The following is a 12,413-nucleotide window of genomic DNA, read 5'->3' as shown; positions in this document are numbered from 1 at the left end:
CACCCCGGGTCAGTGTTTTCTTAGCTGTCTTGCTCTTGCATCTTTTTTATTCAGTTAACAAGCTGTTTGGTCCATATAGGAAGTGGGCAATGACACAAGCTTTGCGGCATCACCATAGGAACAATCTAATACAGAAACCAGCGTGAGCCTGCAATAAAGTGTACTTAGTGACCTAGCCCTTTATGTGATGTGTAACATCATATTTATGTTACATCTGTTTATTTCTCTCAGGCAGGAGTCAGTGTTCTGCCACCTAGAACTGCATAGACAAATTTAACTGTGTTTCAGTATTTGCTGCAGTTGGTCTCTTGGTTTCCACAGTAACCAATACTCTCACAGTGTCTTGAGATACACAGGGAGAGGCTAAGCTACACTACAGCCATAGAAGGCAGCTTTCCTTTGAAATTAATGAAAGCTTCTCCATTACTACAGAGTGCTGGCAGTATATTATGTTGGCAATGAGTTATGCTTTTGTGGCACTGGCATTACATTCCTGACAGAGGCAACCGAATACAGGCCTCAGTGGTTGATGCACGCATTCATCTTTACAAAGTGCATTAAAATTACCAGAGATAAAGTTGCTGTTAGTGTACTGATAATGTAAACAAATCATGAAATGAAAAGCAATCCTCACTGGCTTTGATGTCCCATTTACAAAAGATGGCACATTTTTCAACATGACAGACTCTGGAAAAGTGGATAATTTGTAACCTACTGCTGAATATTAGTGTCTGGCTGTTATTTGTAGAGATGTGGAGTATGCTGGCTACTACAGAAGCAAAACATGTAGCAAACTTGTACTTCTGGATGGTATACAGCAGTGATGGAAAGTAAGTGAGTTCATTTTCTTCCATTTATACTTCAACTCCACTAGCTATTTGATGGCTACAGTTATGTGTTATTTTGCAGACTAAGATTTTACATACAAATCATATGATCAACATGTACAATATGATGCATCGTTGTAGATTAAAATATAAAGTATATTTAAAATTAGCTCCACTAAAATCAATTGTTGCTTACAAATTAATGCATTTCTAGTAATTTTTCTAATTTAATGTTTGATGTTAATGTTTACAAACTGCAAATTGTGTTTTTAATGTTCTACAGACACAATTTCCAGACCACTTCCAGTAACCCCTGAAGGCAAAGGTGAACAAAATTAGATTTTTCTAAACCATTTCTCTTGGGGAAGTGTATTAGGACTTCAACAAGTCTGCAGTAAAAACTGGGATTTCTACAATAGTTCACCCTGCAGCTTCTGACAGTGGCACAGGATTCCCCTGCCACATCTAGATGATAAGAGCTTTGATTGCACAAGCCTTCAGTGCTCTGAAGAGTTGTGTTCATTTTCTTGCAGCTCCCATGGCTGTTGTCTCTGTTATTGGTGAGGAGAAACATTCATTGTGGCAGAGACAGAAACTGGGCCTGGCCTGTGGCTTAGTAGAAATGTTTTAATTGACTTAAACAATGTTTAATCCAGTCCTTGGGACAGTGGAAGAACAAATGGGCACAGCAGAAGCCCAGTGTTGTACTCTGGTCTGGCTGCCTGCTCCAGGCTGTAGCGGATTTGGATGCAGGTCCGTCTCATATGAATGCCTTGATCACTTCTCTGAAACCTCTGGATTATGACTAAAAACCACTCAGCTGGTCAGGCTCACGGCATGGGATTTATGGAGTCGTGCTTTGGGGAAAGGTGCCAAAGACACACAGTCATCTTCAATTCCTTCCCCTTGACTTACTTCATGTCTTTATTTTCTGGATGGAAATTATTGGAAAACCCATACTGTTTGAACCCAAAAACCAAAATTACCATGTCAGAGTCTTGAGGTTCATTATTACTTCTGTCTGAACACATGTGCTTTTGCATTACGGAGTGTAACAAAAAAAATATAAAAATGGAATGTATTTACTGTAATCATGTCGAGTTGCTGCAGAGTGCTAATTATACAATGACAATCTGGGAGGTCAACTTTTTCTCCAGGGTGAAAGGGAACCCAGTTCAGTGCGGGCACGTGTGGTTACAGCTTGGTTCAGTGAACTGGAGTGTTACAGTTGAAGCTTTAACACCACAATTTAGAATTTGCTCTAAATTGTGCATTGTCACATTGTCTTAAAATCTACATGTTACATTTCAAACATTCTATGGGATAGAAGTTTGGGATTAAACTATTGCATAGGAACATCTCATGAGTTACAGAACAGCTAGATATTTAATTTTACATTCCTCCTTAGATCTGTGTTTGTGCAGAGAGTTCTGCTGGTCACTGCTCAGGATTGGGTTGTGGGTTGTAGTTTATGACTCTCATCTAGAGAGGGACAGAGGAAGGGAGGTTGGTGCGTGTGTGTGTTCATGCATGGTTAGTTTGATGGTGGGAAGAGTAGCAAAGTGTCAATTTCGGGTCCATAACATTGCATGTCCTTACAATGAACTTCTTTAATGGCATGCGACTGATGCCAGGCCAGGTATGTACGCTACACAGTTCTCGTAGCTTGTTTAAATGTAGTGGAGTATTGTGCAATATTTACAGGTGTAGTGGACTGGAAATCTAGCTTAGCATAAAATGGGATACTCAAGTAAAGTACCTCAAAATTGTACTCAAGTACAATACTTAACCATGGGAGTCAGACCTTCAGACCCCCCACCCCAATAGTTTGAACCCTGAGCTGCTTGCAGGCTGGAAAAGCACTCTGAGAAATACAGCTGGAAGAGAGGCTGAAAATGTTTCTTGCAGTCGTCTGGAAGAAAAATACTCCCAGGTGTCGTTATTGGTGTTTTAATCAACTCTAACATTTTATTGATTTCAGCAAGAGGCATTTCATAAAGCAGCAGGCCAGAACTGGTTGGCAGTGTGTACCTTCAGCTGAACAAGCAGCAAACTTTTGTCCATGGGAACTATGAGCCATTGGTCCACCATTGGAAAACCACACCACAGCTTCTCTGCTCACTGTTTGTCTCCCGCAACAAAGTCGCTTTCGCAATGCATTTCTGAGGCTCAGTGCATATTTCATCTCCATAATTAACAAACGCAATCAGAATTATGGCTAAAAGGTTCGAGTCTGCCTGTGGCAATACTGTCAGCCCAGTGGCGGTTCTGTCTCTGCTTGTCCCATTAGATTGATGACAATTTCCATTACATTACTCAGTCTATATTAACATCTCCATCCCTATCTGGAAAAATAATCAGAATCATGGCTTAAAGGCTTCGTTCTCTTGTGTCTTGGAACATTGACTCACATCTCTCCCTTGCAATCAGCAGTGTAGACGGATGACTGTGCACAATATTGTCTTGCATTAATTACACTGACAAACTGAAACCTCAAATGATATTGCAGGGATATATTCCAGTTACTAATGTCTTTACCATAATAGTGCTAACCTGACTTAATGGCTCAGTGAGCCGGGGTGTAAGGTGTCATGCCTTTCAAACTGACTCGCAGCTCTTTTTTGCGTCATCTTTTCCATTCATCTTTCTACCCTTTCCTATCAGCTAATGCAGAAACAGCACAAAAATGCTTTTTAGTGATTAAAATCAATCAAACAATGCTGCTACACAGAGACTAATTTGTTGGTGTTATTATACTGATAGCGGGATTCATAAAAAGATACTGAATAGGCAGGATTAAGCCCTTATTAAAAGCAATCATTCCTTGTCAGTCTCAGCTTTTCCTGGAGTGACGGTTACAGACATTACAGGCTGTTATTAATGTTATGAGTCGCCATAAGGCCTTTGTTTACAGCATAGTTAGTGGGCTGAAGATAAAGTAATCTTTACTGATTGATTCAGGTAGGTGAATGGAGTTAATACGCATGTTTGTGTACATTTACAGTCATGCTATGTGGCAGTCGGTCTTTTCACACTGAAATATCTCAAAAACTTTAGTATTGATTGGTATGAAATTATGTACAGGCAATAATTCTCCCCAGAGGATGATGCCCTCTTACTTTCATGATCCCCTGATGTTTCATTGTTTGCCACCAAGAGGCTGACATTTTTTAATTTTAGGGAAACGGCTCAACAGGTATTGGATGGATTGCCGTGAAATCTGAGACAGATAATGAATCCTAATGACTTTGATGATGACTTTAATTTTGGGAGCAGTCACGAAGTAGCCTGCAGATGATACACACAGGAATGATCATTAATAAAGTTCCCAAATTTCAATTTGTCCAATCCAACAGTGAGTCATGACAAACCCAACAGCCTCAGCTGTATATTGTGTCATTGTGTTAATTAGCAAATGTTAGAACGCTCACATGCCAGAAGTAACTAACATATAACCGTTAGTTCCTAATCATTAGCATGTTAACATTGTTATTGTTTGCATGATAGCATTTAGCTGAAAGCTCTACTATGCTAAAAGTACAGCCTCACAGAGCTGCTGGTGTGCACACCCTTAGTTTTGTGAGAAACATGCCACGGATGTTCCACTGAACTCCATGGGTGTTTTTCTGAACCGCTTTACTTCACACTATACGTCGTAAACAGCTTCTGAAGAAGCTGCCCAGTACAACCATAGTGCTGACACTATATAGTAGCTGCTATTATACTTTTGACAAGCAGTTGGGCTCATTAAAACAGCTGAGGGTTATGTAGCTTTCTCAATTGTACTTTGATAGTAGTTCCAGTTTCATGTTATTTAACCTCATTGGATGTGGAGGAATAAACAGGTTTAAAAGCAGATGAGAGGAATTGTGCTGTGAGATTAGCACGACACATGCACTCATATACCACAACCGGAGGATTTTTCTGAGATTAAAGAATCCGCTATTTTTATCCCTCTTCCCCAGAGCCAACCTTACCTATGCTTGATGCAGATTTGGGGCGAATAATATTCTCTATTATAATGAAGTGGTGGCTGTTTGAAGTTTTCTCCTTGGCTGTTTTGATTAAATGAATTCCATACGGTATCTCCAACACAATTTAAGGAACTGCAGTGATTGAACTGCCTAAGGAGGGAGTTTTTAAGCACATTCATTCATATGCCTTTACCAATAATACTATACAAGCGCCGTCTCACTGAAGCACATCCCTGAGCACATCCCATGGTGTATTTGATTCTTTGTTGTAAATGATTTACACTTTGTCTTCATGCTGGATTTTGGCTTGATGCTTTGATAGAACAAGATGTTTAAAACTGAAGATAAGTATACTGCTTCCTAAATTTATGAGCTTCCCCAGAGGGAAATCAAACCTTAAGATGACAGCCACTAACTGTTTTCCAGCTATTTCAGGTGATTGTTTTTACATGTGAACGAGCTTCCAAAATCTTCTCAAGAGGATCTGCACTGTGGCTGACACTGCACTTGCTTCTAGTGTGGGAACTATAGTACATGTATTGAATATACAACCACGGCTGAATATGTAAAAAGATAAATTTCATTTGCTTCATGCAAATGATTCTATCTTTAATTAAGGCTTCACTTTTGTCATTAATAGATCATTAGCTCATTGATTTTGAGACATCCTGGTAATTACTGTAAACAAATGAGACAGTCACTCAGTGGCCTTCAGCTTCTGCATGGCATTTTACAATGAAGCGTCCTCAGGTTAGGATGAGCCGAAATCATCTGGATTTCTATAAAACATAGAACATTGTTTAATGACACAAATCAGAAAAAGTGCAATTGTTAAGCTAAGCCTCTCCTGTAAGGCAAAACATGATTTGGAGAAACCTGAGGAGAATTTTCTATCACATCGACGCCATTGTTTATGGTAATTATACCACAAATGTAATTCATTTAAAAAAGTCACTGTATACTGATGTTTAAAAATGCCACACTGAGAAATTTAACAATCAAAGCACTAAATGAATACATTAAAGAAATACATTAAAAACAAATATCAAGCAACTCTACAAGGTTAAAGACAATTAACAATTAGAGCTAAATATAATTAGTCCAGGAATCACAAAACAGACCAAGAAAACAAGAGATTGATTTGATGTGAAAACAATTATTCTACAGCAGCAAGTCATGCAAACTCTTTTGATTGTTATCTGGTCGAAGTCATTTCCACCATTTGTTAAGCACAACAGCAGTTCATCTTACTAGTTGAACCTGCAGTCATTGATTTATTTATTTTTTTTTCTTTGCTACTTGGGTGCAGAGCAACAAGCTGTAAACACAACATGTTAGCAAACAGTTGCTTTCTTCCTGAATTAACAGGAGCAACATTAGCATTTATTTGGAGCTGTTAGAGACGTTATTTGGATTTATTGAAATGACTAATATTCAATTTTAGTAGGAGATCTAGTTTCTGGCCAGCTGCTGAATTAATGAACATATTCAATACCCTGTTTGCTCTGTTTTGTTTGTTTGGTTTCCACCAACTGAGGGGAATACCTTAGTCTTTACCTGTGAAACTCTACTAGTCAGCTGTTGTGCTGGGCGAGTAACACACAGTGGGTTTATTACAACTTTTTGGCTGTAAACAGCTGCGTGCCTTGGAAACATGTTTGAGAGCAATGAGTGATCCACAGCAGTTGAAAACAGGGGTGACCTGCAGATAATTCACTGTTATGTAACATTAGGGATTGTCATATGGCTTATATAGGGTCTACACATTCTTTGTTCAATGCCAATGTGTGCATATGCAAATGCATATCTGAAATGCAGTGTGACGTTCTTGTATAGCTCAACAAAAAAGTAGTGTTGTGACGGTCGAGGTGGAGGGTGAGCATTAAAACCAGAGATCTGGGTTTGTGCAGCGCTGGACTGTCGTCTCTTTAGTCTTGTGTTTAGACTGTGTGTTTGTGTGTGTGTGTGTGTGTGTGTGTGTGTGTTTTCACAGAGGAAGCCCTGAAAATAGATCTCTTAGCCAGCAATTCTGAAGAAATGCAGGAATGTGGATGTTAGGCTATAGAGCCGACAAGGTGTTTTAACAAGATTAGATGAGGTGTATTTTACGGCTTATGTGATATACTGTATATTTAATGGTATGGATTTGGAAGAGTACTGCAACTTGGAATGGCAACAACTGACAAAAAAACCAATAAATGTTTTTTCTCAGTTATTTACACCTAAATGTAAATTAAAGTCCAATGAGATCAGAGTCAAAGGTCGCACACCACAGATAATATCACCTTAGACTTAAGAAGGTGAACTAAAGCCCCATTCAAATGTGATTAACATAAAAAGGCAGGTGGGAAATAAAATATTGACTGTGCTCCTCTGTAATTAAACTCATCATTCCAGATGGCATTTTAACCATCTCAATTACATGATATGGCCTGTAATAAACACAGACATTCCACAGGACAATGCCCAAAGAGGAGGCCAAGGGGCCGGCGGAGAGATGAAACATATATTATCTCTGATGTCCAGTGTGAATAAAAGAATTACAAATCAGAGAAGAAAAGATGCTTCAGAATTTGTCTGAGAATTATCATATTTACAGTTTGCTTTGGTATCAGAGTGATATGGTTGTCTGTACGTCCATGGATACGTTGCAAACATAGCTAATAGCTAATCCAGCATGCTTTTAATGGTAGTAGTTTGACAGAGTTTAAACAAGTATTGGCCAAAAATACAAAGTGCTGGACAGAAAGACAGAATATAAATTACAGGAGGAGTAGCAAGTTGGCTGAAAAAACATTAGGCATTTGCGGCTGTAATTATCACTGTGGTTGGAGTGAAAAATTAGTCATATATGCTCTGTATGGGATTAAAAATCCCTGACCAGTGCAGGTAATGTTAAAATCACCTCACCTCCCCTGGAGAAATAAATTCTGTCCGACTGGGGCTTAAGAGGCCTAGGATATATGAAATTTGCATTTTCATTCTGTGAAGGAGGCATGGCTGGTCTGGCTGAATATGCATATCCATATACATTCAGTACTCTATCACTGTGTACATTCAGGCAGGATGCATGCGGCTTCAGCTGTAGAGGGGATGGACCGATGGACCATGATATGCATAGTTACACTGGTTGGGATGAAAAGCATGAAATACGTTCTGAGCGTTCTTATCAGGCAGAGACACGCAGAAGGCTGCAGTGGCGTAGACTCATGCAGACATCATTAGCAGATTAAAGCTGAATTCTTCACTGTGCAGTTTACTTTTTATTTGTCACCTTCCAGCTAAAGGACGATCTTGGGGTTATGGGAAGTTCAACCTTTGCAAATGAGGGGGAACGATTTATTTTGGGAATACCTTTGGTGATAAGGGGTTATGGCTTTGATGTCTTAAGCACTGCATCAACATAATAAATGCAGAAATTGCAGAATAATACCTGGCATGGCACATTTTATCTTTGGAACTGCATGCTGACATTCATTCAGTCTTCTTGGAGAGTGTTTCCAAAAGGATGTTTTCCTGGGTGTTTGGATGAATACAAGCTTGAATGAGAACTTGACTGCAGGCTGAATAATTTTTGTGTTGCCACAGTCAGTGGCAGAGAGAAGCAGAATGAAGGTGTATTTTCATTATAATGTTTTTTATGTATTTTACATTTACATTACATTACATTTTATGTAATTGCTGACTGCAATTACCTTTTGCATTGCATTGTTAGTGTCATGCTCGAGACAAAAGATGACCTGGATCCCATTACTATTCCCGTTATATTATTAATGCAACATTATTTCATAAACTGCAAATGGCTGCTGTACAGAAAAAAACCTCCCTCCTCTAAAATGTCAGCCTTGCAGGACTGGGGGAAAACAACTTTCTTTTAAGATTGACATCTCTGATATTTTAAAGTTAGACATTCTGTTTTTGAGAGGTGTGTTTTCGCAGCTTCCAGTCATTGACATTACTCATAACATAAAGGGCTCTGTGACATTTCAAGGAAACAAAAATCAGTTTTTAAGTAACACAATGCTGCAAAAATGAACACACAAAAAAAGAAGCAATTAGTTTGTGGTATTAGCAGCTTCCCCTCAGCCTGACAGATGACGACTAGATTTCACGACGTCCGAGCTGCTGATCATTTGTGACATCTTGCTCAGTGGCTGTCTGGTTCTCCTCTGCGTGGTCCTGAATGTCAATGTGCAGAGCTCCCCCACACTCAGACAGTAGATGCTGCACTAATTAACCAACCCTCTCGAGTAGCCAAGCCCTCCCAATGGCATCTGTGCCAAACAGAATTATTAAAGAAGGAGGGAGGAGGAGCTGTGCCTCCTCTGCAGAGGAGCAAATACCCAGGTTGAGTTTAGCATCCACTTCGTCGCCCTCTGGCTGGGGAGCCTATGCTGTCATCAATATTAACACCCTAGATACATCCGTCGCTGTAACGCATATTTTTTTTTTACCTCAACCTGATGAAAATTTCATGTGAATCACATAATTATAATTCTATATTCAAATGAGCGTCGTCTGAGGAGCAGAGATGATTTGTGGCTCGGTGACTGAATAAGTGTTGTGTGGATACTGACACTGTGTCTGTTTTACACTTCAGTCAAAGTAATGGAAGTAAGTGTGTGTGTGTGTGTGTGTGTGTGTGTGTGTGTGTGTGTGTGTGTGTGTGTGTGTGTGTGTGTGTGTGTGTGTGTGTGTGTGTGCGTGCGTGCTTGTCGGGTGGCGGTATACAGTATGTCCTTGCAGTTCTGGAAACTGAGCTGCCTAGCTTATAAATAGATTAATTTTCTACTCCGCTAATTTTTTAATTTAATAATCATTGGCCCCCCTCCTCACCTCCTGTCTTTTGGCATTCCGTCAGCTTTGATGGCTTATTTGTTGATTTGTTTATTTATTTATTAATTCATTTACCCCCCCCCTTCCGACCAAAATCCAATTTTAGCTGACATTTCTTGTCGAGATGCGAAGGATGACCTTTGAAAACAGAACACTTCCTGCCAGAGACGTGAAGGAGGTCTCACTCTGTGCTCAGAAAACACTCGTCCTCTCCTCTCCTCTCCTCTCCTCTCTTCTCTTCTCCTCTCCTCTCCTCTCTTCTCTTCTCTTCTCTTCTCTTCTCTTCTCTTCTCTTCTCTTCTCTTCTCTTCTCTCTCTCTTCTCTTCTCTTCTCTCTCTTCTCTTCTCTTCTCTTCTCTTCTCTTCTCTTCTCTTCTCTTCTCTTCTCTTCTCTTCTCTTCTCTTCTCTCCTCTCCTCTCCTCTCTTCTCTTCTCCTCAACAGTGTTATTAGTATTCTCTGTTGTTTTCTAACTACTGTTTGGTGAGTATAGATTCTGCTTAGCTGGATAGCAAACACACAACAAACCATCAAAGTAGTAACATTACTGGATAAAGCGGATTTTCACCATTTTTTTTATCACATATTAAACACTGTCATAAATTGGACATTGACTCGTAGGGTAGGATACACATATAGTTTGTAGAACTGGCATAACTTTTGTTATGCTAGGCATGGTATACCTTCCATTTTTTTTAAAAACAAAAAGGTGTCCTTTAATTGAACCTCAGTAACATTTACTTGTGTCGTTTTTACAAGTAGATTTATTACTCAGCTGCTGTTTGGGTGCCTGCTCTTGGTCCATAGTTCATGGACCCTTGAGGCAGTTCCTCAAAGTCTTCAAGGTGGCTCCAGGGCTCTCTAAAGGGTCCCAGAGTTTAATTTTTGTGATTCACTCACCAGAAATGATTCCATCCCATCTGAAGAATTCTGCGCAATTCAGAAATATACTCTTTTGTTATAAAATTTAAAATCGATGTGTGTCGATTTGAATGTTTCTTTGAAGTCCTGCGATCTAACGTATGTACATCTGGAGATCTGTGGTCTGACGTGTGTCTATTTTAGGGTTTCATCATTTGACGTGTGTCTATTTGGAGATCTGTGCTCTGTGTGATCTGCATGTCTATTTTGAGTATGTGTGATTTGACGTAAATGTTGAACAGACCTGCTCTACATCACCTAATGAGCTGCTGTTTGCTCGCCCACCTTTTCACTCTCTCGCTCTCGCTCTCCCCCTCCCTGCAATGCATTCTTTCAGCGTATAATACAGGCCCTGTGGGAACACAGCTTTTCTCTGGGAGGGGAAATTTCATGCAGCATCTTTACATATTCTCACACACATTCCCTGTATTGAGAGCACTGCATCACACTAGCACACATTTCAAGGTGACAGTATTTAACCAGTGTGTGTGTGTGACTTGATGCAAATGTACTAAAACTATGGGTTCTAACTTTGTGTGTGTGTGTGTGTGTGTGTGTGTGTGTGTGTGTGTGTGTGTGAGAGTGTGTGTGTGTGGGCGTGCACGTGTGTGTGTGTGTGTGTGCGCGCATGTGTGTGTATGTGCATATGTCATTGTATGTGTGCATGATGGATAGAAAGTCCTGCAACATCCATAGCTCCCTGTTGCCATAGTGACACTTCTGGTTACAGGAGCATCTATTAAGTCTTCTATACAAATGACCTGTTATGGAATATTTGTGTGTGCGTGTGAACTCAATGTACACAACTGGAAATGTAAAAAAAAAATACATAAAAAAGTTCACAATTCACTCTGTCACTGTGTATTTTAAGATCTGTGTTATAATTGCATTTTTGTCTGATGCTTTAGAAGGTCTTACTTTAAAACATTGAAACATTGATTTTTAACACATCCCACATTATATTGTAAAAATAGTTTTGTACAATTATCTGTCGTGTTTAATTTGCTGTATTTCATATTTAAATCTTGTTTTTCAGTTGCTGTATTCTGTTGCTTTTTCTACTGACCCAGCGTCTCCATCAAAATTCAGTCTCGTCCTCTGGTCTCTGTATATACATTATGTTATATCCTCTGTCATTGGCTGGATACACACTGTGAGCTGTGTTGTGTTCAAAGTGACAAAAACATGAAAAATGTGTGAGTCATTGAACGACTGTTCACATCAAAGGAAACATCAGATGAGATTGAATGCTGCTTGTTCTTTTTCCTCTCATGATGTAATGCAGCACATCGATGGAGCAGGGGCTGATAATTGGATTTGATAGCATACTTTATGACAAACTGCTGTGTTAATGCCCGCACAGAGATGCTGTATTTCTTAATAACTGTATAGACAGATGCCTGTTGTTCATATTTAAACTGATTAAAGGTTCTGGTCAAATCACTTGTAAGTCTCTGGATATTTGCTATTGAATTTAGTGGCTTCCTGAGCTGCAGGGGTTCCTTAAGTCAACTGCATTACTTGGTTCGAAAGCGGTCAACTTTCTTTTATTGAGTTGGCTGAGCCCTGAAGCTCCACACAGACATGCCTGTTTCCCTTTCCGTGTCAATAGTACTTTGCCTTATTTTCAGCTTTTAATGCAGGCCTGTATATCTAATTGTCTATTCATTTTATTTTATTTTTATTTTTATTTTTATTTTTATTTTTTAATTTTATTTATTTTATTTAGTAAAATTTGCTTTACTTGCTGAAATACACCAAAATACTGTAGATAGAGGTACAGAGTGATGTGTTGAGACAAAAACAAAACCCAAAGTGACCGAAAAAAAGTATTTCACCTCAGAAGGAGGAGGGGA

The 12,413-nt window shown here is 39.3% G+C and overlaps 1 protein-coding gene across 4 annotated transcripts in view; it reads left to right on the top strand.

Annotated features, from left to right (window-relative positions):
• ntrk3b (neurotrophic tyrosine kinase, receptor, type 3b) overlaps nucleotides 1-12,413 on the top strand; it is a 176,159-nt gene that overhangs the window by 59,653 nt on the left and 104,093 nt on the right. The gene's annotated exons all lie outside the window — the stretch shown is intronic.

This window comes from Seriola aureovittata, chromosome 1 (assembly GCF_021018895.1).
Source record: "Seriola aureovittata isolate HTS-2021-v1 ecotype China chromosome 1, ASM2101889v1, whole genome shotgun sequence".
Taxonomy (NCBI): Eukaryota; Metazoa; Chordata; class Actinopteri; order Carangiformes; family Carangidae; genus Seriola; species Seriola aureovittata.
The sequence above is the reverse complement of the archived record's forward strand: the minus strand, read 5'-3'. Positions and strand labels throughout refer to the sequence as shown.